This window comes from Hippopotamus amphibius, chromosome 4 (genome assembly GCF_030028045.1).
Source record: "Hippopotamus amphibius kiboko isolate mHipAmp2 chromosome 4, mHipAmp2.hap2, whole genome shotgun sequence".
Taxonomy (NCBI): domain Eukaryota; kingdom Metazoa; phylum Chordata; class Mammalia; order Artiodactyla; family Hippopotamidae; genus Hippopotamus; species Hippopotamus amphibius.
This window is the reverse complement of record NC_080189.1, coordinates 124,751,787-124,779,531: the sequence shown is the minus strand read 5'-3', so window position 1 is coordinate 124,779,531 and position 27,745 is coordinate 124,751,787. Positions and strand designations below refer to the sequence as shown.

Sequence of the window (27,745 nt, the reverse complement as noted above, 5' to 3'; positions counted from 1 at the left end):
ACACCAACACCTTGCTACACCTCTCAGGACGTTTCCATAGAGGAAAACAGGAATAACAGCACACAGCCTCCCCCATATCCCCTTCAGGGAGGTGGCCAGCTTGGGTGTTCACAGGAAACTCTCAGCTCAGAAAACATGCCCATATCATGGCCAGAAAGAACACTCACGAACAGTTAACCTGTCTCTTTGCTTTGGGTGAATTTTTCCATGCAAGGCCCCAAAGTGGTTTATTTTTCATAAAGTCTACTTCTGTTGCAAAGATTGGGCTCTGGCTTTGGCACTCTTTAAGAGTATTACTAGACATCCCCCCTCCCAGAAAAAATCAACCCTAAATCACTACCCAGCTCACCAAGAGTTACATAAATTCATTTGGTCTTCAATGAATTTGCTACCTGGTTACTATGCTCAGCAGAATATCAAGCTAAAATGTCCTCATCCCTGACTTAAAAAAAAGAAAAAGAAAAAGAAAGAAAATACATTCAGTTTAGGAAAATAGCCAAGAAATAATATTACTTGAAGCAACGTGGCTACAATGACAACCTCTGGTGTCTGGTCATCTTTGCAGCCTAAGGCAGACACGAGGCATTGGATATGTTGTCATTTTCCATTGCAAAAGGCAATAATCCTTGAAGAAAATCAAAATCAAATTTCTATTTCTTGTTCAGGGTCACCGTGGCGGGCGTATGTATACAAATAAAGATATCAGGGCTCAAACTTTTGTTTTTTTTAAACTTCTTATACACAGCTATTAGGTTCCAAATATAAACTCCTGCTCTCTTTTTATGTCATTCACTTTCTCACTGCAAACTATCACCGCATATTAGCAATCTCTTCACACTGTGCTCTCCCCTCGGATGCCAGCTCGCTGCTGAGACATCATTTAGGGCAGAGAAAAGACGATGAAAATTGCTGACACTGGTGTCACACACCCTGTGATTTGACATATTAAAAAAAAAAGTCGAAAAGCATTTGAAACAGGGACTTGGTACTCAACGCAGTGTGAGGCTCCAGGGGTTAAAAGTCCTGTTTGTAGTTCTTGAGCTCATAATGCACTTAAGGGATATTTTGGGGCCAAGGATAATATATGTGTAACAGTTGGACAAGAGGTGCTAAGAGGTGCGTCACTGTGACAGTGCAGGGCAGAATGAGGTTTGGGGGATAAGTGCTGACATTAAAGAATGGGTCAGGAGAGGAGAAAGAGCAGAGGTGAGGAAATGCTAGAGATGGTCTGGGCTTAGTCACCCACCGATGTTTTCAGGTCTTCGTGCACTCCGGGGCACACAGGAAGAGGTAGGGACAGCTGGTGGCCGCTAAAGGAGCTGTTCCCCCTGTGCATACTCTAAGGTCCTTCTCTGCTCTCTCAAATGAGCTAACCATCCAGAAGCTGTTGAGTACCAAATTGTCTTTTTTTTTTTTTTTTTTGAGATAGATGTTCTTTTTTTTCTCTCCCATTTTTTTTCTGTAATTTTAAAAAAATTGAGGTATAGTTGTTTTACAATGTTGTGTTAGTTGCTACTGTACAGTGGAGTTCTCTGTGCTATACAGCAGGTTCTCATTAGTTATCTATTTTATACATATTAGTGTATATATGTCAATCCCAATCTCTGCATTGCAAACCAGTTCACTAAGTCGTCTTTTTCTACAGGCAAACCCCTCTCCGAGAAATGACTTGACTTGACACTTCGCCATCTTTGAGAGGGTTCTGGCCTTCAAACAATGCCCCCTTTCTCTGAGGAATTCCTCCCTGCCCATATGGATAAGCTCCTGGTGCCCAATGTCCCCACATCCAGGGTGAACATAGATTGTAGCATCCCTGGACTGTTCTGCTTTGCACCCGTTATCCTAGTGTAATTATTAGCAGTAATCTCCTTTCACTCTCAAAGGTATCCTGGTTTGAGCCATGAAGTGTATGGTCATCCACTCCCAGCCCAGCCTCAGCTGATTGGACCAAGTGGTAGCCACCTGATCTTGGCTGGACCAATCACATTCTCTTTCTGGAAATGGAGACCTGGGACAAAGAAGCTCTTAGTCTGTATCTGCTGAGAACTTAAAATGTGAGGTCATTTGAAGCTGTGGCTGACATGCACAGGGAATGTGAAATAGAGTACAGAGAAAGGATGAAGCAGATCTGTATAGAAAAAGGGAGATGAGAGACCCCCATGACTCCAACAGGAGACCCTAAAAGATAGATAGAACAGCTGTCTGGGCCCCTGGGTGTCCCAGCTCCTGAGTCTACTACATTGTGAGGTCCTTCTGATTAATTCCCTCCAACTGATTCCATTCTTGTTCTTAAACCAGTTTGAGGTGACTCTGTGTCTTCCAAGTAAACCATCACTGACAAAGACCAATTCTAACAGCTCCCCTGCCTGGGGTGGCTATACGGCTCACACATTTATAACACTGGTAATAACCATGGAGAAAGCTGAACTCTCTTGGGCACCAGTTCTCATTATTTTACATTTCACAAGAGACACAGGTGTAGAGAACAAACATATGGACACCAAGTGGGAAAAGCGGGGAGGGTTGGGGGGGATGAATTGGGAAATTGGGATACCAAATTGTACACTCTAAATATATGCTATTGTCTGTTAACTGTATCTCAATAAAAGTTCTTAAAAAAAGAAAAGTAAAGTAAAGAAAAGAAAAGAAACAGAGTAGCCCCCACTCACCACAACTAGAGAATGCCTGCACGCAGGTTTATAAAAAATAAATAAATAAATAAATGAATGCATAAATAAATAAATAAATAAAAATTACAGGGGAGGGTACAGCATAGGGTTACTAAGACTTTATTTTGCAAAAGAAGGGGCATCCTAAAATGTCCTCTCTACTGAAAATTTCCCCTCTGTATGGTATCATTATTGCCATGAGAAAGGAAAGATATTTTTTTTGAAAGATATTTTAATACCCCCAAAAATGGGAGGCAGGATACTCACACAATTCTGATTTGGCTTAAGAAAAAAGTCTTTCTGTTTATTGTTCTCATTTCGGCTCAGGAGAAGCATTCCCTCGGTTATGCATCGTCTACAGCAGGGCGTCTGGAGGCCCTGCCCTAAGCCTCTGAGTGGAGAGCTGCCCCTAACTGGGAAGATTCAGGAAGCGGAGGATGGTGGAAATGCTCTCTGAGCCACCTGCGCAAGACTCAAAGGTCTGGAAAGCTGGATTTCAGTGCTTCACGGGCACTTATGACCACCTCCCCCTGTTTCCATCACAACCTTCTGGACGGTCCCCTAAATCATCAGGCGATCCCGAAGCTACAACCCAAACAGGAAGTCCTTTGGGGTGGTGCAGGAAGGGGCGGTCTGTATAACCAGGCCACCCGAACCCCATTCATCCTTTCTAGTCTTTACTTCTTCAGAAAGGGCTTTATATCACCAAGGGATGCTGGGGTAACAGGCTTCGTGCAGATCCCCCCTCTGCTTCATGTGTAACATGTGCAGACCGGTCCTCTAAGAGGACTGTCTACTTAAGGAAGGGGTGTGGGGAGAAAGGAACTCACAAACTCCGTGCCTGCTGCACTGTGATTGATGTGTGGTCATCTCCTTTAACCCTCACTGCCACTTCACGATACTGGCTACACGAGAAGACAAACTGTAGAAGCAGCCTGCCCGAAAATTCTAGCAAGTAACGGAACTGGGACCAAGGTCACAGGATTGCAGAGCTGACAGGGGTAAAGTCATGTCACCAGGAGTCTGGAGATGCTGGGTGCAGTCCAGCTTGTACCCAAACTGGGCAACGTACAATCTCACTAAGTCACAGTTTTCGGTAAGACCAGAGGTTGACTGGTTGGCAGTCAGTCCTTTCAGGACTACGATTTCATCACTCTAAGATACACACCACACAAAGAAGAAAAATCACCTCACCAGAAAGCTTGATTGAGATTTCCTTCAACAGATTTCCCCTATTGCACTTGCTCTATAGAAATATGCAGTGGGATTTCCCTGGGGGTCCAGTGGTAAAGAATCCTCCTTCCAATGTAGGAGACGTAGGTTCGATCCCTGGTCAGGGAACTAAGATCCCACATGTCTCGGGGCAACTAAGCCCACGCACCACAACTACAGAGCTCCCGTGTCTCAACTAGAGAGCCTGTGTGCCGCAAACTACAGAGTCCACATGCCCTGGAGGCTGCGCACCACAACTAGAGAGAGAAAACCCACACGCCACAACTAGAGAGAAGCCCGCGCGCTGCAACAAAGAGCCTATGTGCCGCAACTAAGACCCAACGCAGCCAAAAAATAAAAATAAATTAAAAAAAGAAATATGTAGCTAGCTAGCTCCAAGATCTAGGTTTCTGCATTTATGTCAAGTGCATGCAACACAGTTGCACAGCATTAACTTTTAAAAGGCTGCCATACATGCATTTTATCATCATGAACAAATATTTGCTGAAATGTTCAAGACCAGCATGCTGTGCTAGGAGATCAAATTTATTCTTATTTTCTGCAATGTTGTGTCTGAGGACTAAAACCAAAGAGAAAAGAAAATTAGAGCTGGAGGCATTGATGATGTTTCGTCATTCCCATTTTTCAGACCCTTTAAACTCTAATTTGAAATGCCAAGGTCCAGAAAATAAACCCTGCAAATGTAGCTTTAAGTAATACACTAACTGTTGGCAACAGTGGGGTGTCTGATTAGCCAGGGCCTAGGCTTCACATCAGCTTACCTTGTTTTGAAAAGAAAACTCAATGTTGCCTTACTGAAGTTTTACTTCATTTTAATGAATGCCTAGTTTCCACAGAGAATTCAGAAATAGAATAAAGCAAATACAAATGTATTCAGAATGACCCATTATCCTATTACTCACTAATTGAAATGGTTAATTTAATCATGACCTTCAGACACTTTCACCCCGTTTCTTGCACTTGGCAGGCTTTCAACTCAAAATTCCAGTCGAAATTGTGACGTCAACGGAAGAGAACGTTCTAGGTGTTGTGTGCTCTTATGAAAGATACAAGGAGCGAAATGTTTGAAGTTCACAAACATTGGATGACCCCTGGACTTGAGTTTTCTTTACCATCCCTGCTTTGCGCTCCTCTAACCTCAGGAGAATTGACAAATTGTCGCTATGGAAGTTTTAAGCTTCAAAATTTGCCCAGAGTCCTTTCTAGAACCTCAGTGCAGTCACTTTGCTCTCTTCTCTGCCTCTCCTTGTTTCCAAAGTCTAAGGCATCTGCTAGGTTTGCGTCTCGGGATGTGAAGCCCAAGAGCTCCCATAAGGCATATGAGCTTCCATCCTTACATAAACCCACCCAGGTGGCCGCAGCAGCTGAGGACCTGCCATTCTCAGGTGCATCCCGGGACCCACACTCCGGGGTGCTTCTGAAGCAGCAGGCTCTGGTCTCCCCATGGCTCTTTGGCTACTCCTTGAAACCTCCAAGGCTGATGACCAGAATAACAAAACCTGAGGCAATACCGCCTCAGGGCCAGTCTTATCCTGATGGCCAAGCTGGGGAACAGACCGAGGACATTCCTGGTTCTAGAAAATGACACATAGATGTGAGAACTGGAATACAAGTGTAAGAGAACACTGTACTTAGTTTTGTAACAACTATGTAATTTTGGGGGTGGGCCTGGTGCTAATGCCTCAGAGGAGAAGAAATCAGCTTTTGTTTTTAATAGAAAACCTGGGGTCAAGCACAAAAGGTTCCTGCTGGTGATACAAACACACCGATTGAGTGTTGTGTGTATCTGGGTGCTTTGTGGGCATGGTCTGTGGACACACGCCAGCTTCACCGGTAACCAGGAAATTCCAGGCCTTATAACGAGAACGACATCTATGCACATACCTCCCATTCTAATACCAACTTCCAACCGTGCATATCTGAGATTCTCATAAGGACAGACTTAGGTTTAGCTCTGAAAATCAGTATTTTCCTTCCCCAGCTTGGACAAAGGGGATACATTTTTCTCTAAGATTTATTTTGATGAATTATCCTTGATAAGCTGAGTTTATACCCTGTTTCTTCAAGGGTAATATTTCAACCCCCTTCCTCCCTCTTTCCACCAAAAGGGTACCCAGACATTTTTCATGATTTTCACCTGTGAAAACAGAAAGATGTTTGGTCTGGAGTAAAATCAGACGATTCAGCAGTTGAGCGAAGTACAACTGTGTCTTTTGTTTCCCCACTTTTCCTTCACTGTGTGTGTTACTTCATTATCAGATCAGAAAGATGAAAAGGCCGTGAGGTTGAGCAGTCACCACCCCTCGCCTTCCTGGCCAGAGCCGCCCACAGGCATCGCTGCGGCGAGGCGGGCACTGCACAGAGCCGAGTGAGCCAAGCAGGACCCCTCTGCCAACCCGCTCTCACCATGCAAAGCTCCCCGCTGCAGATGCCAAGAAACATATGACAAGGACACCTGTGTGCAGACAAGGATGCTTCTTCCTATTATTTAAAGAAGCATCACACAACACAGACACTCTCTTTTGAGGTATTTGTGTGTCCGCTGACTCTTTCGAGATGTTATCAATTTATCTTGTCCTATAGTTGTCAGCAACAAACGTGATGGAACATCTACCCCCGTCTCCAGCTTCCTGGGGAAACTGCCAAGCCTTTGTGTTCTAAGGTCTTCCCAGGGGGAAAGCTGTGAACAGTGTCTTAGTGCTACAGAGGCCACCCCAGAAGACTCCCTCTCTAGACGGGGCTCAGAGGGTAAAGGCATCTGGAAGATGAATCTGGGGTTGCCCACCCCACCCCACCCCGCAGTGGAAGAGGAGAAGGTTGCTAGTTGGGTGGGAAGAGGCAGGTGAGTGACTTTACAGGGCCAGGAAGAGGATGCCTGTTTTGTTGGTGATGGCGGTGATGTTCTTCAAACTGTGGAGGCCTGATTTCCTCTACGAGGATGCGCCCCAGGTGGAGGAGGGGTGTGTGGTGCTCAGAGTGGCTGAAAGTGTGTGCCTTGGCTTAGCCCGGCAGACAGCCCCGGGGGCCCACCTGCAAACAGACCGCTAGGAGACCCGGAAAGCTTACCCAGTGCTATCAGACTAGACGTGATCCCTAGGATTTCTTTATGACCCCAAGTGATATGAATACATTTCTCAATAATTGCTGAAGCCAAGTCAGATTACTTTGATTTACAAAAATGAAGAAAAGTGGTACTTCCTATACTAGAGGGTCAGGGAGCAAACCTGTACATATTACATCTTTAATCAAATAAAGAAATCTAGAAACAACTTAGAAGGCTGGTTAACAAATGACAATGGAGGGACGTCCCTGGTGGCACAGTGGTTAAGAAGCCTCCTGCCAGTGCAGGGGTCACGGGTTCAATTCCTAGTCTGGAACAATCCCACATGCCTCGGAGTAACTAAGCCTGTGCGCCACAGCTACTGAGCCTGCGCTCTAGAGCTCTCGAGCCACAACGACTTAGTGCATGTGCCACAATTACTGAAGCCTGTGCACGCAGAGCCCGTGCTCCACAGCAAGAGAAGCCCGTGCACCACAATGCAGAGTAGCCCCCATTCACCACAACTAGAGAAAGCCCTCACACAGCAAGGAAGACCCAACATGGCAATAAATAAATAAATAAATAAATAAATAAATGGTTTAAAAAAATGACAATGGAGCCACACTGTGGAATACTATGCAGTCACAATCAAGGTGTTTTTAAGATTTTTTTTTTTCCATAATCTGAGAAATGGAAGCAGTACACACAAATATTAGCCTTGGTTTCTTCTACACAGTAGTACTATGAGTAACATCCTTTCTTCTTTATTTCTCTAAAATGAGGATAATATTGCTTTTGCAAATCACAGAATTACTGGGTAATGATGATATTTTTAAAGAGTGGATCCAGGGAAGGGAAGACTTTCTCACAAAATATTTAGGATCTAGAAAGATTCTTGTCTGCAGTGACCTGATGATGCCCACACACATTCCAGGCTTCTCATGTGTTCTTTCCTATGATTAGATTCCTGATTAAAGGTTTGTCCTCATAGATGGCCCCTGAAATGAGGACACAAATTCATGCGGAAAACACGGGAACAGAGACACATTTCCATTTTCATGCCATGCAAAATTTTGCAGAAATCCAGAATTGCACAGACTTCTACTTCCAAAAAAGAAACATTTAAGAAAGAAGAGCCCAAAGCCATCATTTCCATTTTCGACATGCACAGCACGCACTTCACCTTTTAAGGAGACAGACTCTCCCTATCAGAGTTCTGACACCATTACAGTAACTGCATTTTAAGGCTCTTACAGTTTGACTCCAGGTATATTTGGAATTTTAGCAATTTCCTATGATCTTTTGGATATTTTCTACTTTTCAACCCCTTCCTAATGTGCAGATGACGAGATTCCTTTTATTTTTTCCTTTAAGAGATTTGGCTGTGCCTGGAGAAGCGGCCAAAGCGGGTTGACCCACAGACAAGGTGCAGCCTCTCCCACTTTCAGGATTTTCGGATGTCAACCTGCCACCTGCCCGCCTGGTGTCCTACCTGGCATGTGACATAGACTCGCTTCTGAAATAACACCTTGAATCGGCTGCTCTCTGACTTCCCTTTAAAGCCAGAAAGAGATCAATTCTAGTTAAAGACGATGAGGCTGGGCTCGCCCTCATCTCTTCAGCATCGTTCCAACAAGTTAGAAACTTACACCATCAGCAAGTTCCAAATCTGGATCTCATTAACTCAGCCCCCCACCCCTTTCAGACCCACGTTCCTGCAATTATTATTTAGCGTTGTGCTTCCTCTTGAAGGAGTGGATGTAAAATAAAAGGCCGGATGAAGAGTACTGCTGTTTTCCTGTTGACCCCGTCTGTTATGTCGATAGATGTCCCTTTTCTGAATGCATGAGCAAACAACGTTTCTTTCAGAATTTAAAACAAGGAAAATGATTTTGCCTTGTGAAGGAATCATAAGTATTACTTTGTCCTTTAATGAGAAGTATATCAAATATACAGAGACTATCACCTACGTCAGAAAAGTCAAAGCTAAATTTAATGTTCAAGCTGATCAGAGTTAGCTATTTTCGTAAATTTGTCTCCTCCTCTTACGAAGTTTTGCCTTTCGATTGTTAGCTTATCCACCTGAAGGTAGATGTCTCTTTATTGCAAGCTGCCTTAAGTCAATCAATCCGTTTTTTCCCTCTCTCTCTTTCCTTACTTTTGAAACAAGACAGTGTGCATTATAAACAAACAGTTTCCGAGGCTTTGGCTCCCACCGTCCTCATTGGGAGGAGACTTGAGCAAGGCAGCAGATGCCGTTACAATTCAGAGAGCCTGGAATGCACTTAAAAGGCTTCAGGATAAAAGGTGTCCGCATGAGGATTGCTGTTATTATGGTGATGAAAGGAAAGGGACCTGCTTGCAGGCTTTGAAATTCCAAGTAAAATACAACCAGCATCACACTTAGTGCTAAATATGCACCTTACAAGGCATCCTTACAAAAGCCATTATTAACCTCATCTCTGCAGCCAAGACTTCAGTTTGGAGAGGATGGGGGGCCCCAGGCCCAGGGGTGATGGCCCTAGAGCTTAACTACATTGTTGTGAAACCAAAGAGGCTTCCCTGATAGCAGAGGCCCCCTTCCTCAGCCGGTCCTGGGAAATATGAAGGTGTCCATCCTCACAGTGAAGAAGGTGACGGGGAGCTGGCCTTCTGTATCAGAGGGGATACTGTGGTGCCCTAGGTCACCAAGCTTCACTGCTTGTGGCCAGACCCTCTCCAGACATCTTAAGAGTAGAGGCTGCTGTTACTTTCAAACTCTCATTTATAAACACACACAGCCCATCACCACTACCAACTGCCCTCCCAATTTCCCTGGATTGATTTTCAAATGAAAAGAAACACCTTGTGAAAATTCTGATGAGCTTTTCAGGCCAAAGGTTCTTTTCCCCTCTAGTTCTGTGATAAGAAAGAATACCAGGGTTTGGAGAGACAGAAGGAAAATAAGATTTAGAATGAGAGGACTTTACTCTTTATCAGACTGTTCTTGCAGAATGCAGACTCCAATCCTGCTGTGCACTGGCAGTGAGACCCCACAGGGAAGCTCTTTGAACCTTAGTTCTCACTTTGATAAAAAAAAATCTGAGAATCTGCTTGATATAATTGTGGTGAAGAGTCACTGGGAAAAAATGCAAAGGAATCTGTCAACTATAAATGATGGAAAGCGTTTAGCTGCCCCTATGTAGTACATTCTCTTAAGGATGGTTCTAGGTGGCTTGGCTCCCTACTGTACTCGGGAGGTCCCAGGGTTTGTGGGATCCTATGTGAGAGGAGAGGATACACCCCACCTCTTACTGTGACCACCTTGCCTGAAATTGGTAAATGATTATTTGCAACTTCAAAACAGAGATTCTCACATCCTCAGAGGCTCTGGGAGTTACTCCTTTATCAAGAAGAGAAGGAAGAACATCTTCAATTTCCAATCTTAACTTTCATCCCACTCCTTCTCCAAAAAACACCACTGTCATTGTCACTTGTGTTTAAATGCTTTAAAAAAATGATTTGAAATTAATTCTTTTGAAATAATTCTCACATATCCCATTGTTTGCTGATGTCAAAAAACAAAAGTCCGCATTGAGGATTTATTTCAGGCTTTAAGAAAAAAGAATAGTGAAGAAGATCCCAAACTCTGTAGAAAACCCCACAATCACGTCAAATCTCTGTTCTGAAAGTAGAACGGAGTAGTTAATGGCAGGCAGTAAAGTTGCAGGGAAGAGCTCGCCGTGGCATTCATTTCCTTTTCTACATTTCTACTTGTTGCATGATTTGTGTGCAAGGAAATCATAAAGATCTCTTTATTTTGCATGAATTACAGAAATGTGAAAACAATTAAGAACTCGTGGAAAAAATTCATGGTAAATACCTCATGGCGTAGGGTAGGACCACGGGTCTCTGTAGTACGTATTGCCCAACTTTTCCTTCTATGTCTATTTGTTTGGGCAGGAACTTTCTAATTTGAGCTTGTGACCTTAAAAAAGATCAAAGAGACTGATTATTAAGAAAAGGAGGGTGAAGAGGTCACTGAAAACTGACCGAATGGCCAAGAGGTCACACATGCACAAAAGCCAGACCGCTGGATGCTTCCTAAGAACAGTGTGTTTCGGGCCTCACAGTAAAGACCAAACAGTTCTCATCTGGGCAAGCTTGGGAGGACAATAAAGAAATAGGCCATGTTTGGAGGACAAAAAGGATGTGGGTGGCCATGTGCCAATGGGTGAGTTGGCACAGGTACCCAATAGCAAGCCAGGTATCCACGCATTGGAAAGTCTCTCCATTCCCTTCCAGTTGTAACATTCTAAACTGACCTATTATGAAACAGGGGGCATTGAGGATTATGGGGAAATAAATAATATGATGAAACTGGCTCTGGGGCCTGACTGCCTGGTGTCCCAACTCTGTAACTTACTAGCTGTGTGGCCTTGGGCAAGTTACTTAACTTCTCTGTGCCTCAGTTTCCTCATATGTAAAATGGGGACCATAGGACACCTACCTCATGGGGCTGGTGTTAGAGGTTAATGCTTGTAAAGTGCTCAGAACACTTGGTGCCTAGTAAGTTCTGCGTAAATATGTCTGTTCCGATCAATCGTATTATTAAGATGTATGCCAGTGAAAGGGTCTGGATCCCATATTGGATGTTTTGGAGCCAAGCAAAGGAAGAGTCCCAGAGCTCTGAGGTTGTTAGGAGGATAGGTTTGTTTTACTTCCAGAAGCTTTCTGCCCTGAGTGAGCTGACGGGGCCAGAGCCCCACTTGCAGAGCACTGTGCAGAGATCTCTGAACTGCTGTTGCGTCACTGCTGAACCCACAGCTCAATCTGCGGACAAGTCACTGAAAGATTTCGAAGCAAGCATGCAATTAGTGTTCATTTTTAATACTCACTCTCACGCTTAAAAAGAAAAAAAAGCACATGTTTGGGAATGCTGCAAGCGTTTGGCTCCAAGAGGTTTAAACCTGGGCTCGGGGCAGACTGGGAAAGGGACAGATTGACACTGGTTAGAATGCAACACGCAGCTGAGTGAAAAGGCACACGGTGAGGTGCGGCTCAATGCAGAGAAGAAAAGGTAAAGTACTAACTCGCTGAGATGATTCAATTTTCATCAAGTACCTTTGAATGTCAAGTTCTGCCTGAAGAGAGATCAGCATGCACCGCAAAGCCTGTGTATCAGGAGAAAAAGAGAGAGAAAAAAAATAGAAAAGAAAAAGGGTGAAAACAGGAACAGAAAAAGAATAGTTGACCCAAAGGAAACATCTATCCATTCACGATGAAAATGCAGCACCGTGAAGCCCCTTCCCCCCACAAAGAAAGACAGAAAGGTGGCAGTTCCATGCTTAGGATTTAATAGCGTATTGTTTAGCCTCCATGTGTTTGTAGTTTTTACAGTTTTTTTCCTGCAATTGATATCTAGTCTCATGGCGTTGTGGCTGGAGAAGATGCTTGTTACGATTTCAATTTTCTTGAATTTACCGAGGCTTGATTTGTGACCCAAGATGTGATCTATCCTGGAGAATGTTCCATGTCATGCTTAGGATTTAGAGAGACATGGTGAAGCCAGCCCTGACTGGCAATGAGTTTTTCCCCAAATATCATACTGTGGGCCCTTCTAAATTCAGCTTGTCATTTGAGAATATGTCACACTGGCTTGTTGTCCTTGAGGGTGTCTCAAGGATGCAGAGGGGTGACCAGAGCCAGAATGAAATAGCTTCCTCGGTCAGAATGAAGTCTGGTGGTGAGCCCCAGTCTGCCATCTTGACTGGCACTGGCCACTGGGCTGTTCTACGAAGACAAGAGTGCAGGACTTTGTGCCTGTGCTGTGCCACACTGGATGACAAGACTTTCTCAGGAGAAGATCCAAGGCGAATACTTACAGGAACGGAAGATCAGAATTGTATAGTTTAGGGAACAAATTCTGACATCTGAACCTGGTTGACCCTGGACGAAGTCTTCCATTTACTATGTTTACTGTACCAGTATTTAAATGTTTCAGTTCTCACTGATCCACTGACCAATTTTTGGACAACTTAATTTTTTAAAAAACCAAGATGGAAAGATGGTTTTGTGTTTTAAAAAATGAAACTTTCATGATCCTCATGCAAGAAGAATGACTTACTCTTGCATCTAAAATCAACCACGAGAATGAAAGGCAGGGTCTCAAAGAGATGTCTGCACAACCACATTCATGGTGGCATTATTCACAATAGCCAAAAAGTGGAAGCAACCCAAACGACCATCAACAGATGAATGGATAAACAAAATGTGGTCTACCCTGAAAGACATTCAGCCTTAAAAAGGAATCATGTCACACGCTACAACACTGATTAACCTTTAGAACATAATACAAAGTGAAATAAGCCAGTCCCCAAAAGACAAATACAGTATGAGTTCATTTACATGAGGCACGCAGTCAACCCTTAGAGATATAAAGTAGGATGGTGGTCGCCAGGGGCTGGGGAAGGCAGGTTGGGGAGTAGTGGTTTAATGCCTGCAGAGTTTCAATTCAGCAAAACGAAAAGAGTTCTGGAGGTTGACTATGCAACAACGTGAATGTACTTAACGCTACTGAACTGTGCACTCAAAAATGGTTAAGGTGCTAAATTATAAGTCATGCATATTTTTCCACAATTCAAAAGAAAGAGGGAAAAAAAGAGAAAAAAAAGATCAACCAATGAGGTGTCACGGTTTGGCAGCTCACTTCATAAGTTACTGCACACGCGTCATCATACACAGAGCCCCTACACACCATCACAATCAAATTATGCAATATCCGCGATTCATACACCATCACAGATTCAGAGATATGTCCTATGTAGTTCCTTTGTTTCTGAATAATTCTGCATTATTTAGAACCTAGTCACATACATCAGACACAAATCTCCACAAGAAAAAGAACACTTGAATACAGAGGGCTATCTCCAAGAGCCCAAAAGACAAGTCTCCAGACAAGAACTGTACTAAAATATTCTACCCGAATGCACCTGAGGGTTTAAAAAAAAAAAGAAGAAGAGGAAAAGACCTCGAAGGGACTTTTAAGAGAAAAAGGGAGTGACACCATTAGAAGAACTCTTAGCTAGACTGACCTTATAAAAGCCCTTTTCGAGGTGAATATATTCTCCCTTGAAGGGTGAGGGTTGCTGTAGGGCCTCTGATTCTCCTACTCCCAAGTTTACAAGCTTCATCAACTATGAAAGAAATACCCCAATGCAGGCCACAAAATAACACCCTGTAGGTGCACAATAAATAAAAGTGCAAGATGCAAAGAGGGTGACAGATCTGAAGAGCTGCTGTGGACAGACAAGGAGGAAAGCTTCCATCCCAAGGAGATGGGGAATAAACCAGGGTGAGGGCAGAGGACCCTGGGGGGACGCAGCCCTGCACACAGGTGACAGAGAACGGGAGGGGCTGAAGGAGACCAGTGCCCCGACCACGAGGCTGCCTGGAGGGCCAGAGACCCGACCTCTCTCTGCAAGGCAACTCTTCCGCAGAGGAAACTGCAACAAGCTTAGAAAACCTGGAGGAGAGGGGACAAAGGAAGTCACTAAAGCAGCTACTTTAGATGAGAATCACCTGAAGTGCAAGGAAGAAGGGGCAAGAGAATCACATGAATGGTCAAAGGCTCCAGGCTTGGAGCAAACCCAACTCTGGCTGCATCTTTCTTGCCTTCATTGACTGAGGTCAAAGAAATGCAGAAGCTGGGGGAGTGTCCCTGTGTCAGAGCAGGAAGGACCCAGTGATGCTGGGGGGTGGGGGGGGTGGGGGGGGGGCCGGATGAATCTCAGAAGATGCAAGGGCTCCTAGAGAGAAAGGGCTCTAGAACTTGAGGCCACAAGAACCTTAGTCTCTACAATGACATATATTTTCTCAGGATTACAAAATGAAACCCACAGGAAACTTATTCACTTCTCACCAGGCTCTATCTGCATGGAAAATATTTTGAGCCCGACAGGTTTTGAGCCTGACAGTACCAAAGCAGAGAAAGTAAAGTGGATTTTATTAGGCCACTCACATACTCCCGTTAAATCAAGTGTGTAGAACTTAGAAGCCTGATTTATGGATTTGACTATAAACCAGAAAATTGTTCCAAAAGAAAAAAAAAAGACTGGGTGGTAAGGGAGCTGAGTGTCTGTGAGTCACTTCAGAGAATTATAATGATAATCAAGTACTTTATTAATATAACGAGGTTATATCAAGATTAAGGGAAATGCAACTGGAAGAAAACGACAGCTCACCACCACAGGGAAACAGCTGGAGCGGCAAAAATAATAATGCTGTAAAAATTAAACAGAGGAACACTTTGATTACCTCAAAGATTCCTAATAAATCCAATGGCTATCCAAAGAGGAAAATGGCAGAGAAACTACAGATGTTGCTGTTATACTGAATGGTACTGGGAATGTCTTTGAAAGACTAAGTGTGGCTAGAAGGAAAACAGGTTCAACAATTTTGGGGGGTTTATCCCCTAAGAAAACAAACAATGCTGATGAACCCGAGAAGAGGTGATTGGGAAGAGCAGATATTGGGGACATGCCTAGTGCCCAGATGCAGCAGAGAGAACCAAAGATGAGCAACATACATACAGTACTTAAAACAGTGATGAGTGATATTTATTCTTTGTTTTGCTGTGTCTGAATTTATAATATAATAATAGAAAAAGAAAAGAGTATGGATAAAGGTGGCAAAAGTGAAACGTAGGTCTCTAGTGAGCAACACTGAGAGAAAAACTGCAAAAAATGTTGGAGGTTGCCAAATTTTTTGAACTCACAAGGAAGTTCTAGTTTTGTTCAGAAACTGGAGATTTTTGTGATATCACTTTCCCTTTAGTCAACTTTTGACTACTCGGGAGTGGTTTAACCAGTTTGAAGACTTAACTGTGGTTGAAGAAAATGCATTCAGGAAAAAAATGAAAAGATCTAGAGAAAACACATCTATATTAGGAGTTCCCTAGAGTTTGTAATTACACAGTAATCACCGAGTCGTCCACCGCGTATCTTCTGACTTGAAGATCTAATTGCCAGAGCCTCAACTTAGATTTTTATTCATGTTTCTAAATTTATGAAAGCACATTTCTTCTTTCTCCTCTCTTACTGTCGATATTCTTGTTCTTTATTTCACAAATGGAGAATTATCAGCCTTAGTTTCCACTTAATTCAAGATGCAAGGGATGCGAAGTGCTACTTTTAATCACATTGCTGAAAGCCTACTACCGTCTTCCTGCTTTTGAAGTCACATGACAGCGATTTAATTTTCTTAAGCCTGACTTTCCTTATCCGTAAGTGGGGACATTAACAGTATTTATGTCGCACGCTTGTTGTGAGGGTTGAGACTGAGGCGTGTAAAACACAATTCCCGCCACAGACTAAGAATGCAAATGCTAGGAATTTGAAACTTAAAAAAAAAATCGTGTTATCCAAAAGACGCCTTACTTTAACAAATAACCAGGCAACAAATGTCAAATGTCTTAAAATTCTGCACATTGTTTTGGTTCAGCCATTCTATTTCAATTAATTAATTATAAGGAAATCTCCAATAACCCACAAGAAGGCCCATATGGCTTTGTGTCTGTATATTTTAAGGTGTGCACACAAGGGAACTGACCAAATCAAGCACCACTAACAGTGATGAAGTAGCCGACTCTGCAACAACACAGAGTGGAGTTCACACGTATGATCGTGTTAGAAAAAAAGAGCACGTGTGGTTTTCTTTTGAATCTACATACTTAGAAAAAAACGGACACACAACAAAATGTTACTCTACGTGGGTTGTGAGAGCATAAATGATTCTTTTACTCTTTATCTGTTCTTTCTAACATTTCTAGAATTCACAAGTAACACTTTTGTAATAAAAAATAAGAAATCATTTTAAAAAGTCACCTGGGATTTGGCAACCAATTACTTGCACTTGCTTCTCTGATTCGTTTCTACCGCCAAAAAATTTAGCATTGAACATGAGTTGCGAAGCTACAGATGAATTTAAAACAAAAGTAGAAAAAGTATTTTATTCATTTAAGAGCCTTAAAGATGGGGAGAGCAATAAGATTATATCCAAAGGCATCGCCTCTGTATCACTTGTAATCTTGCCATTTTGTTTGCTCATGTTGATTAGTACCAGTTGCACCACAAGGGGGCGCCTTGAACTTAGCAAGTACAATAACACAGTCGCCAGCATGATGGAAGGAAGCAGCTGACCTCCCAAACTTAGGAGGAAACAAGGCACACTCCACACTGATTGCTCTGCATCAGTCGTCACCCTCTTCCATATACCTCACAGAGTCCCTTGTACAAACTTACTTTGGCGGTACTTAACTAGTCTTTGAAGAAAACCACAAGAGGCTGACCGCTTGTGTAGTTACTACCAGAGACAGGAGGGAAAGACAGTGGATTTAAAATTAGTAGCCACTGGGACACAAAACTAAAGAATCCAACAAAAGCAAATGTTGGGTAAACAGTCAGAAATAATTCTATCCTAAAGACACAAAATTCTATGAGTAACTTGGAGACCAAAGCAATTTCAGATTATTAGGGGTTAAAAAAAAAAAAGGTACTCAGTTGAGAAACCCAATTGTGACATAATTCCTTTTCTAAAACTGTTTAAAATATTAAAGATGGAAGAAAATTAGGTGGACTTGTGAGACTATCTAAGCCATGCTAAGATTTATAACTGGTATAACAATGCAGTTGACCCTTGAACTGCAGAGTTAGAGGCATAACACCTCCTACTGCCCCCCACCCCACCCTACATAGCTGAAAATCCGTGTATAACTTCTGACTCAGAACTTAACTACTAATAGCCTACTGTTGACAGGAAGCCTTACTGATAACATAAACAGTTAACACATACTTTGTGTGTTATATCTACATATATTTTATGCATTCATGACATACCTTTTTCTTAATTTGGGGGGATATTTCTAGGCTATGTGGTTCATCTTTTATGTTTTTTCAAATTGTTGCAAATCTCAAAAAAATTTTCCAATATATTTATTGAAAAAAAATCCGCACATAAGTGGACACACGCAGTTCAAAACCGCGCTGTTCAAGGGTCAACCGTAATCTTAAAATACAGGATGAGGTCTGAGGATTCTGAAGGATAAACACACAAATAAAAAAGGCTGCAACATGTAAAAAAGAGAGTTCAGCGTAGAAATCTTAAGAAATTCTAATTAATGAAGAATCTTAAGAAATCTTAAGAATTTCTAATTAGCTAAGAATCTTAAGAAATCTGAAGAATTTCTAATTAAATAAAAATCCTCAGTAATTCTGTAGTGAATTTAGGACACTGGGAATACAACTTTTGTTTTCTTTTGGAAAGAAAACTGGACTTGAGCCTCAGTTTCACCACTTAATATCTGTGAGACCTTGGGCATGCGGCCTTGGGCCATGCACCCTGGAAACGCAGCCTTCCTTGGGCATGTATATTAGCTTCCTCATCCCTAAGATGGTTGAAATAGTAATAACATGACTTAAATTATAGTTTGTTGTATGAAATAAGGTAAGTTATGAGAAATGCTAACGCCTGTGCCTAGCATACAATAAGGCAACACCTAGCTTAATAAAATCCTGATAAATAATAGGGCTGCCACAGCTCCTGTCCAGTATGTGGCTGGGGGAAGTGTCTGAACCCCTCTGTGCTCGCGTTCTCATGAGTCAAATGGTGGGAAGGCGTCTGCTTTAAAGAAGAACAGAAACCTGATAAACTTAGTATACTTAGGCACACAATGGCGTGCTGGTCTCCAAGCAATGGGTTTGCAGGGTCACAGAATGACTTCCATGACCTTGGTGTTGTCTGCAAAAACAGACTGTGAAGGAAGCACTCAAACAAAGCTGCCACATGCAGGGTAGACATGCAGCCAGTTCTCCCTGGAGCTGCACCACCACGGTTTGTGGTCACTGTCCCCAGTGGGCAGCCTGTGCCACAGTGACTGTGAAATAGTCTAAGACTAGCCCTGGTCATTCATCTCCAGTTCAGTGTTTCAATCTCCACCCTTCCTACTTCCTAGAGTAGGAGCCTTAAGTGACACGACAGATCTATGAGAGATATGCAGGAGTCAAGTCTCATGGAAATGAAAGGTGTCGATAGGATTACAAATGCTTCAGGGAGCTCTTTATCAGACTGACTGGTGTCCTGTGAACAGGTCGATCTCTTTATCCTCCACATTCCCACATGACAAAGAGGGAAACGGAAGTCAGCTGACTTGGAAACGTGCCTGCCAGGTGACAGACAGTGTTTGGAAAGAGTGAACCCCGGTCACCTCCACAAGGGTGACAGGTGTTCCCCCACCAGCTGCAGCCTATGGCCACCAGGATGACCAGCTCGTTGAGAACTCTGTTGACTTTTTCTCCACAGCATTTAACACCACTGGATACACTAGATATTTTGCTTACTTGGTTGTTTCTTGCCTACCAGCCCCCTACACACACACACACACACACACACACACACACACACACACACAAATGTAACCACCAGGAAGGCAGGGTGTCTCCAGGGCTCAGATTTCCCTTCTAGAATGAATGGATGGGAGGCTGGAGGAGATGGTGGTCTCCGGGAGCCTGGATTTCCTGCAGCCTGCTTGATTTGAGGACTTCCACCCTGACCATCAACGACCTCGTTGGGTCTGAGGAGTTCAGACACGGGCCCCAGGCAGCTGTGCCTACACACAACAGCTTGGCGAGCTCAGCCACACTCACGGCAGCCTCTCCAGCCACTGCCGGTGCTCCGTGGAAAGCATCCCAACCCGTCACCCCTGGACTCCCCTGTGGCTTTGCTCCTTGGCTGCTCTCACACCTTGAAAGGAGGAAAATCTCCTTCTGATATGGAATTTCTATTGGGCAGGGTTTCTCTTCCATTTTCACCAAAACCCTCCTCCCCTGGAACATGAAACTCAAGTTAATCAAAAATACTCCAAACCCCTCAAGAAAAAAAAGACCTGCCAAACCAGAGGTTTCCATTTCTCCGTCACTCTGCAAAGGCTCTGTGATACACTCCACCCTCGCTGCAACAGGGGCCTTGTCCAGAAAGCTGCTGCAGAAGAGCAGCTTTGTGCTTCCTGCTGGGGTGGCAGGTGCTGGTTAATACCTGCCTCGGCTGTGTACTCACCTTGAGAGCAGGCTTCTCGAGCTCCAGATTGGACAAAAGGGAAGAATTTTCAGGGGGGAGGGATAAATCAGAAGCTTGGGGTGAACACACTACTCTATATAAGACAGATAACCAACAAGGACCTACTGTTTAGCACCGGGAACTCTACTCAATATTCTGTGATAACCTGAGAAAAGAATCTAAAAAAGAATGACTCTATGTCTAAGTGTAACTGAATCACTTTGCTGTACACCTGAGACTAACAACATTGTAAATCAACTATACTCCAATAAAATAACAACATTTAAAGAAGTGTTATAGAAATTAAAACAAAAAAGAATTTTCACAGGGAGGAGAAGTGGGAGAATTTAATTTTAATAGGGAGGGAGGTAGGGTAAGAACTGAGGTTATTTACTGAGACCAGTTGGGAATACAATTCTGATTCCCCCTTTTCTCCCACAGAAAACGGACACAGAGTCTGGAATCTCTTAGATCCCCAAACCTGCAGCAGAAGTGTGCGGATTCACACGCCCCAGGCGCTGGTGCCCACACCAGCCGGAGGATGCTCTGAGTGTCTAGTCTTCCTTGACCTACAGTGAGGAGAGGCTGGCCTTTTCACACACATCTACTCTGAAAGCTTCCAGGGGGGCTGGCAGGGATGTCGGGGTGGGGTGGGGGTGTCCTGTGCACTCTGTGAGGGGTCCAGAAAGCACTGGACTGAGGGTAGGAGATGCCCACGCAACATAACGCAGGAAACAGCCTAGCCCTCAATTTCCTTACATGTGAAACAGAGTTAAGAGTCAAACTCTGTGGCAGATCTCAGTTCCAGACACAACTGCCCCCAACACCCTTGGTCACACCAGAGAGCCCCACACAAGTCATCCCCAAGGAAGACTTAGCATGTCGAGCCAGGGCTGCAAGGGCTGCATCTCCAAAGCCCCACGTGTAGGTGGGAAGAACCTGAAGTCAGAAGGTCCTGGGGTCAAGACCAGAATTCTGCACTCATTAACTGTCTTACTTTGAAGGAATTACCTAACCCGACATTAGATTCTGTATGGGGCCCATTAAGCCACTGAGGCTCCCTTTCCGCATCTGCAAGACGGCTACAGCCATCCCGCCGACCTCACAAGGTCACCAAGAAAGTGGCACTAATGAGGTAAATCAGACAAAAGCACTGCTAACTGTAAAGCTCTAAAAATAATACAGCAGTAGAATTATTATTAAGGAGAAGGCGCTTGAGGCCTGCACACAAAAAAGAGCTGCAAAAATGTTTGGTGCTCAAGGGCGAAGTCTGGCTAAGTCCATCCCAGCCCTCCCGGCTGCAGGGACCCAAGACCTTCCACGTGCAGCCTCAGTTCCTGAACAGATGAAAAGCACGGCAGCGAGGTCAGCACTCCCATCCTCAGCTGGGGCCCTGGGCCGCGGCGTGAGACGTACTGTCCTGAGGTCCCTAGACCCACCTTCCCGTGGAGCTGCAACCCTTTCCAACCCGGACCTAATTCCTGGTTGGAGCTCCCCGTGCTCTGCTGCCCTGGGTGTGCGGAGCCCTGAGGACGGGGCTCAGCCAAACCTCCTGCCCCCACCAGCCCACATCACTGAGAGCGCGGTGCTGGCCTCTGACCTCATTTCCCAGCTTCTGGCCTATGAATCTCCAGATACAGCCCAAATACATTTCAGAGGCTGAAAATTATTGTGAAAACAAATAAGCTTTACTGCGAGAAAAATACCTTGTTATACAAATACTCTTCTTGACAGTTTCATTTCACTGCTCATAGCAAACAAGAGATTGATGCCATTTCTTAAATTCCAAGGTGGGTTAATGTTATTTAAATAGACAAGAAACACGGGCTATGATCAATTGCTATTTTGTGTGATCAAACATCATCATTATAGTAAATACAACATAACCGGGCCATAATTACAAATTAGTATTTTTAACATTGCAATTAAGGTAAATAATCCGTGTAGAAACAAAAACACCACCACCATCACCACCAACAAAGCCCCCAGCTGTAGCTTTCTAGGATGATTTTGAGGTTACAGTAGAGCTCATATATTCTTCTAGCTGGGTGAATACTATTGGCTACATTTTCAATATCCAGTCAAATCTTTTGCTCATAAAATAAGATTTCAATCTTTTGAAACAGAAGGTGTATCTTAGCAGTTCTTCTTGAAGAAGTTTAATATGCGCCCCTCTAATTACAATGAATTAAAATAGAATGTGTGCACATAACAATTCAACTCTAAGCAGACTTTGCTAATTGCTTGCAAATAGCAGAAGCAAAAAGTTGAAAACAGGCTCTAAGTACACAAACAGCCTCTGGCCTTACACTGAAAAACTGAGACACTGCGCTCAGGAGAGAGAAAAGAGCCCTTTAGCAAAATTAAAAGTCGTAGAGCTCCTGTTTATCATCATAAATATGGAATTTGGGGAGCTGGGCTGCAACCACAGTTCACAAACAACCAGCAGGGCACTGGGTGCTTCCATTAAAAAGTTTTCAAAAACAAAAAAACACCGAAGAAGATTACCAACCACCCTTCTAGAAGGGCACAGAAACCTTAATGCAGAACCCCTCTGACATGCCTCCCATCCAAACTTCCCAGAAATACAGTGAAAATACATGGTGGAACAAACCTAACGAGGAGTATGTCGAAAGAAAGAAAAACAGAAATGGTGACTCACAAACAAAATACAGAGCTATGGCAGAGGTGGTTTTCACCATCAAGAAGCTCCACATGGGTCAAGGCATTTCCATCTGGACCGTCTGCTTCGGTTGCCCCATCTCCTGTCCTGGAGAACATGGGGCGGGTGCAATGCTAGAACGTTAACATCACGGGGTGAAGTGGCCTCCTCTTCCCCCCTCTGAAGGAGGTCTGGTTCGGCAGTTCTGAGGTGCAGTGAAGGGGGCCGGGGAACTGCAGTCAGGGAGCAAAGAGGAGAAACCACATCACTCAGATGAGTACTCCCCACGGGTCTGAATACATCCTGCGTGGAACCTGTCTCGCCTCTTCTGCCGGGAAGACCCAGGAGGCTGCTGTGGGTCTGAGGCTAATGTGTAGGCATCTGGGGTCATTCTAGGGCCCACTGGGAGGCCTCAACATCACTTTCACCCTCCAGCACTCCCTGGAGAATCCCACAAGTAACGGGCCAGCCACCATTCCCCCTTCCCCCAAATCCCTGCCAAGTCACACTCCCTCCATGGGTTTCCACCCCCAGGCAGGAGGGTTGAGGACAAAGTTGAGAAGGTCGCTCACAATTTTCAGACTACTTGCTCCATGGTATTTCAACTCTTAGCCAAAGATGTCTGGCATGGAATCTCCCTCTTTTTGATCCCGTGACCTCTCATAATTTACCGAGTATCACAATGGCCTTCTACTTCCTTCACAAAGTTAATAAATCCCACTTGCAGAGCATCAGCTAAAGCACAGCAGCAGCTCCTTTGCCTCTGGGTGCAGTTACTCACTCTTTCAAGGTAAGACGGAAGAGGAAGAATAACCTTGACTCTCCATTTACTCCTAGATTGACACTGACCTTCTCAATATAGGGCTGATTTTGAGATGCAACTGAAGCGCTTTAAAATCCAGAGCAGAGGATGGAGTTTAAGCAGATAAAGCATTTGATTCATTGGCAATTAGGAAAAAGATTATATTTTTAATGGAATGGTGTGGCTCTGGCCACCACAATCTACCACAGGCACATCAGCGCCCATTTATGAGAAGGGTAGAGCATAGTTTTTAAGTTTTACTTAAAGGATACACCATAACTTGCAATTAACTGCATGTAGATGCAGAACTATTATGCGACCCATGACTGTTCCATGTGGAACACTGGAAAGAACGCAGACTTTCTATGGACTCAATCACTCTTTTCTTTAAATTAATTAATTAGTTAATTGGTTGCATTGGGTCTTCGTTGCTGCGCGCAGGCTTTCTCTAGTTGCAGTGAGCAGGCGCTACTCTTTGTTGCAGTGGCTTCTCTTGTTGTGGAGCACGGGTTCTAGGTGCACAGGCTTCAGCAGTTGTGGCATGTGGGTTCAGTACTTGTGGCTTGCAGGCTCTACAGCACAGGCTCAGTAGTTGTGGCACATGGGCTTAGTTGCTCTGTGGCATGTGGGAGCTTCCCAGACCAGGGCTCGAACCTGTGTCCCCTGCATTGGCAGGAGGATTCTTAACCACTGTGCCACCAGGGAAGTCCCTCAATCACTCTTTAAATTTAGATTATCTTGGTGAGCCACCCTCCTCCCCATTCACCATGCAGATTAGCTGAAAAGATTTATGATGAAGTGGAAGCCGACATTTAGCTCTGTTGTAGATTTGTCTGCTCACTTCTTTCCTACTCCAGTGTTGGCTCAGAGGGGGAAGGCAGGCTTCCATGGGGCCCACAGAGCCAACGTGCTGATGGGCAGAACTTGCCATCCAGGAATGGGGGAAAAACAGCCCCGCTGGGCAAGAGATGCATGCCAAGGGTGTCCGGAAGGCTCACTCCTGACACAGAGCTGCATGACACCCCAGGCAGGAGAACACAGCCCTTCCCCATCGTGTTACCAGCCACCAATTTATACAGACCCTTGTCCCGTTCACCAGCCACAAGGGCAGGATCTGACCTGTGAGCAGGCAGGACACTAGCTTGTGGATGGGTTGCGAGAAGAGGAGGGTGATTTCCTGGGCATTAAGGCACCATCATCTTAATCCAGGAACGCCCCACCAACCTGCCATCAGAACCCTGCAGACCCCTAGCCCAGCTAAGCAGGGGCTTTGGACTCCATCCCTAAAAGTGCAGACACCACTGGGAGAGAAACAACAGCAGTCTTATCAGATAGTTAGACTTAGTGTCGATAATTCACAAGAGCCTTTCTTGAGGGGAGATTTTGATAAGATGCAGGAAATGGGATCCAGAAGTGAAATCACTGGTGGAAAGGCAACTATCCCTTTCTTCATTATTTTTCATGAGTTCATGAGCCTAGACCCAAGGTGGGGAAAAGTCCAGTATTCTCACGGGCTCTCCAGCTCCCCTTCTCCTACAGGACGAATCTCCCTATCTTACAGTGGGCAACAGGATCACACTGTGGGTGAAACTGTTAGTACCCCTTTCCTGCCAGCAGTGGCATAGCACAGCTTTAACCCCCCACGTGGAAAATGACCAAATGAAGACGTGAATGATGCTGACCTTGGACTGTGCTGTGAAGGGCAGAGTTACAGAGACTGGCAGGAGCTCCAGAAAACAGTGAAGCCCAGGGGAGGGAAGAAAATGAGGACTCTTAGATGGGAAGAAAGGAAGCCAGATAGAAATTTTTGAAGGGTTAGACTCCAAAAATCTATTTACAAGCCACGTATTCACTCTTCCAAAGGGTAACAGTTGAAATATACGGCCCATTAGGTCTCATCAACCATAAACATCACGTATCTACTGTCAGCTAGCTCCAATGGATGTAGGAGGACAGGATTTGGAAACCACCTGTTTCATGAAATTTCTTCTAACACTTAACCTCATGCTAACAAGACTAAAACTGAGACTCACTAGCACACTACAGAGGAAACCCATATCCTAGTTCAAGGTCAAGTCTTAATGGGTTAAAACAAAAAGTTTACTGTGTCCCTCCAGAGATGTCAAAAATTAAATAACGGAAGCAGAGTCTCCATGATTCTTCTCTGAAGGAGAGTTTTTCTTAATTACTAGTGTTTTATGGTCGTCTTGGGTGGTGTGAACTGATTGTGAAAACACATCCAAAGTATGTAGTCCATAAAAAGAATTTTTTAAAACTGCAAACAGGCAAGACAGATTTATCAAATGACTGTCTCGAAATGAAAATGCAATAAAAAACTCTCTTTACATACAACAGGAGTCACACTAAATAACTGTGCTTTGGTTACTTCACGATCTCAGACTGCCTCCCCTCCTTCGAATTTCATAAAGACTACTCCACGGCTGCTACTGGAATTACATGATATGGAAGATTATTATCCTTCTGAGCTGATGTCATCATTGTTTAGAAGCCAGGTCATAGTTTTTAAAACCAGGAAGCATCTGCAGCATATAAAATTACTTTCAACTTCTGAAGCTTCTAGGCCTAAAGCCAAAAGGTAATGAGTTACCTCAAAAATATTTTCTTCTCTTTCTCTAACAACAAAAAATATATATATTTGGAGGGTAGGGAGTGAAACAAAAGCCATGTACACCACGTCAGCCAGGGGTGATGAGTAACTACCTATCATGCCTGCTTTTAATCTTCTTATTTTCTGTTACCTTTCTTGTCTTTTCCTCCAGGATCAGAATTCCTTTCATGCCCCAGTTCTACCTCCTTTCAACATCAGTCCCCCAAAGGCCTGCTCTTCAGCTCGGGGGAGGGCGGCTAAAGGTATTCTGAGCCCACAAGCTTTTCATTATTGCTTACATTTCTTTTCTGCTGACCATGACTGCATGTGGACTTGCCAACAATCTCTGCTCAGGAGATTCGATTCTTCTTAAGAAGAAAAATCACTTGGTGCTTTCTTTCTCCACGGAACTCGCATAATTGAAAGACATTTAGTGCATCCAGCAAGTGACTCATTTTCCCTTAATGGCTTTCAGATACCGGCATGTCCCTTCCAACGTTTCCAATTCCACTACTCCAGAGGAGGTGACACAGCCTCAGGCTGTACAAGGAAGGCGCCATGTCAGTGCCTCTGGTAGAACAAGCTGGCCAGGCGCAGGAGGGTGTTTGAGAAAGGGCACAGGTTTGGAATCAGACTGTCTTAGATCTATACGTTGTCTGCCAAATAACTTAGCCTGACTGAGCCTCGGTCTTCCCGTCTGCAAAATGGGAAACCACCGTGTAGCTTATCCAGAGTTCCTGTGAGGAGTAAATGAAATCACTCTTGTGCCTGGCACATGGTCCACGTGCAACAAAGACTTCTGCTTTGCTCACTCTTCAGCCTCTCTTCAAAACATCCTGCTAGAATACACACAGATCTTAGGGGATCTCCAGGCCAGGGTGGAGCGGGTGGGGGGGTGGGGCTTTCCATATTACACATTGGCTGATTCTGGAGGTCATTTTTCTTCCTTTCAAATGACCAAGGTTACACGTTCTTCACAAAATCACTACGTGTATCCGTTTATAAGCAGTGTAACCTCCTATAGAACTATCGGAGCCCAGCTCGTTCTGCACACTTGGGTCTACACCACAGAAGCTGGAAGTTGCCCAGAGCACCATGTACTCTTGCTGGGGCCCATGTCTCTCCCCATAGTCACTGCTTTCCATTGAACTCACTGCCCAAGGAATGGGTATGAGAACTTGGCCTGCTTATTCTTGAGATCTACTCTTAACTTAAGATTTTGTGGTTTCCGTGATCTACAAGATCCTACGGAATGTGCAAGAGGTGGCTTTCCTGACCTGTATACAATATTTCTTATTTTTCCCCAAGATCTCACTAATTTTTAATTTTTAAAAAAATGTAATCACTTCCCTTTATCCTTAGGTAGATTTACCAAAAATACAAACTAATTTTAAAAGATCTCTTATACCCTCATATAAATCATATGTATGTGTATGTGTGTGCGTGTGTATATATACATGCCCTTATATAAATAAGATTACTTACATAAATAAATAGAAATACCTATACTTATATATGATATAAATAAATATATACTCATATAAATAAGAGTGTTTACACTCTTACAAATAAGAGTATAAATAAAAAGTATAATAAAGAGTAAAAAGCAAAGAGATATCTGTTGTGAACATATACTCGAGTT

The 27,745-nt window shown here is 43.9% G+C and overlaps 1 protein-coding gene across 16 annotated transcripts in view; it reads right to left on the bottom strand.

Annotated features, from left to right (window-relative positions):
• The window catches only part of KIAA1217 (KIAA1217 ortholog), a 311,933-nt gene that overhangs the window by 155,713 nt on the left and 128,475 nt on the right, over nucleotides 1-27,745 (bottom strand). For 2 of the 16 annotated variants that reach the window (XM_057731704.1, XM_057731703.1), the window contains exon 2: nucleotides 22,694-22,926. The exons of the other annotated variants lie outside the window; for them this stretch is intronic. The gene's annotated coding sequence lies outside the window, so the exon portion shown is untranslated. The remainder of the gene's footprint in view (nucleotides 1-22,693; nucleotides 22,927-27,745) is intronic. 16 annotated transcript variants of the gene reach the window in all.